This window comes from Arachis ipaensis, chromosome B7 (assembly GCF_059453495.1).
Source record: "Arachis ipaensis isolate K30076 ecotype BB chromosome B7, ASM5945349v1, whole genome shotgun sequence".
NCBI classification, from domain to species: domain Eukaryota; kingdom Viridiplantae; phylum Streptophyta; class Magnoliopsida; order Fabales; family Fabaceae; genus Arachis; species Arachis ipaensis.
In genome coordinates, this window is record NC_142442.1 from 134,592,979 (window position 1) to 134,595,915 (window position 2,937).

At 39.6% G+C, this 2,937-nt stretch overlaps 1 pseudogene; it reads left to right on the plus strand.

Annotated features, from left to right (window-relative positions):
- Positions 1–1,407: 1,407 nt before the first annotated feature.
- LOC148554244 (uncharacterized) lies at positions 1,408–2,531 on the plus strand (annotated as a pseudogene).
- The last annotated feature ends 406 nt before the right edge of the window (positions 2,532–2,937 follow it).

Here is a 2,937-nt window from a genome sequence, read left to right on the forward strand (position 1 = left end):
TAATAAAGAGAAAGAAAATGAGAAACCATGTATGAAAGAGATAATTGAAACGAATAATAAATTATGAAAAGTGTATGTTGAATGGGCCTTGTGCCAAACTGTTAATGCGAAAGTGTCTGCCTAACAGATAGCCTGAGATTGCTAATGCAGGAATGTTCGCCTAACTGATATCACTGTTTTTTACTGTGATGCACATTAAAATGTTATTATGATGAGGCCTAATTGACACCGGTAACCGTGATGCCAAGGTGTCTAACTGACACAGTAAAGGAACCATATTCGGGGTTCACTCCGAGTAACGTCGGGTTGCCGGTAGACAACCGACGCATGAGCTCATGGCCTGCGTTAGGAACAGGCATGCATCATCTTGTTTGCACCTGTGAATTTCTTGTGAATGATTTATTGCCATTTCTTGATTGTTTGTTCTATTTACTTGTTGTATATACTTTGTGCCTTGTGTTTCTGTATTTGTTCTTTTTCTATTTCACGACAACTTAGAGACAAAGACCTTAGACCCCTTTTTACCTTACTGAGAACTCTAGGTTCTCACCCTTCTTTTCTTTCTTTGTTCCCCCTTCCCAGACGGATCCGGCTGAGGAGCTCTTTGAGTTTCGTTCTATCCTGAGCTATGAGGATCCGGCGCACGGCGGAGTCTTCATTTGGAGCACGTTCTGGACCACTTTTTTGGACGATGTTCGGAGATCACTCCAGAGTTAGTCGCAGTAGATCTTCCACTCCTTTTTTATGATCTTAGTATTACTTTTTCCTCACTTTTGTAATACTTTTAGAGGGGTAGGACCTCTTATTAGTTTGGTTTCGGTTTAGGAAACCCGTGTGAGGGTTGGGACTGATTTCCTCTTTTATGTCTGTACATATGTATATAATCTAGTGTAGTACTTGGTCTTTTGGTGGATGACATGTATTTCCAAGCTTAACTCATGTGTATGTTTGTTTATATGAATATATGTTATTTTCTATTACCGAGTACTTATCTATGATATGACTTAAGTTTTAACCTTGCGAGCAACTAAAGATTTTTCATGATAAATAAGTTGATTACGCTAAACCGGTAAAGGCTTATAATAACATTTGTTTATGAAATCTGAGTCTAAAGCCAAGTAGGTCCTTACAACAAGTAACACCTAAACAATTGACATTGGTCATGACGTGTCGAAAGTTGGAGTGTTACAAGTTGGTATCAGAGCAGTTCGTCCTTTGAGCCTTGGGATGGACTGACTATGCTCCCTCGCATACTCTGAATATTTTTATGCCATGCAGTTAGGATATTTTTGTAATATATTCTGCATGAAGGTCTGTGAACATCCATTGTAATAATATTAATACTTGATTTTGATATATTAAGACTGATCACCTTAATATTGATTTTTGGGTATTAATATGACTCAAATGGCTGCGAATAGGCGACGACGCTCTCGACTGGAGGGAACAAGCGAAGGAACTATCCTCAATGGAGCGGCTATTTTCGAATCTGTAAACGCCATGGCCGTTGCTATATGTGACTCAATAGCTGCTACCAACCGAGTAGTTGAACGTCTTGATCGCCATAACGGAGCTAAAAATAACCATGAGCCTAGGCAAGGAAATGGAAATGGTGACGAAGACGAAGGTGGACTACACAATAATAACTGGCCAATGACTTTAGCCTCTTTCTTGAAGATAAATCCACCACAATTTCATGGAAACACTAGTGCTACGAGAGCTGATGACTGGTATAAAGAGATAGGACGATCAATGCGAGCACAACAAGTCCTTGAAGGACAGCGAGTGGAATTTGCTGCTTACATGCTGAGGAATGATGCGCAACATTGGTAGCAGGGAGTACTCCAACTACTAGGAAGAGAAGCTATTGACATCACTTGGGAGGAATTTTCAGCTGAATTTTATAAGAAGTATTTCCCTCAGTATTTCCATACCGCTAAGGAATTAGAGTTGCTTCAGCTGAGACAAGGGAACATGATAGTTACTGAGTATACTCACAAGTTTGAAGAGTTATGTTGGTTCTCAAATGTTTGTCAGGGGGCACCAGCTGCATTCGAGAAATGGAAGTGTATCAAGTTTGAAGCAGGACTTAGGGAAGAACTACTAGCTCATGTGGGCCCAATGGAAATCCAGAAATTTGCGGAATTAGTTGACAAAAGCCAACTGATAGAAGAATGCATAAGAAAGCTGGTGGCAGCACAAACTAACTAAAAGAACCTTTCATTAAGGGACTTCCATCGTAACCTCGCCCCTCAAGGAGAAACTTCAAAGTAACTCGGCAGCCAAATCTGGGTAAACAACCGCAATCAACCTAACCAAAACTGATATGCACTGTGTGTGGAAAGAATCATGGAGGCAGACCCTGTTTGCTGAAGTATGGAGTTTGCTATAACTGCGGAAAGCCCGGGCATATAGCCAAATAATGTACACGACGAAGGGCCGAATTTGTTTCCCTTGGGCAGCAACAGCCAGGAAGGGTGTTTGTTGTGGATGCAGGAAATACTAGTACCGAAACCAATCTCTTTCCTTGAGGTAACAAAATTTTGAGGACAAAATTTTTTTTAGGGGGGTAGAATGTAACCACCTTACCCCATGAGGCCTGTGATTCCTCATTCTATACAACATTTGCTGACGCGCATAGGTTTAGATATATAAATATATAGCATAGATAACGAATTAGAATTAGAACACGTAGCGTTAAAACTTTTTCTTTTAGTGCTTCTGAGTGATGAGTTTTGGTAATTAGATAATTTCTCCTATAGTTAATTTAGTTCTTTTAAAACTAACTACCTCTTAATAATTGATTAAATGATGAATTAGTAGAGGAATATAGATATGTCATTAGGCTAGTTAGCACATGATCAAACACATTAAACCACTCTTTTCCCTTCTCACGGTTCAACCGAACCATACTCCTTTTAACTAAACCAAATAGAA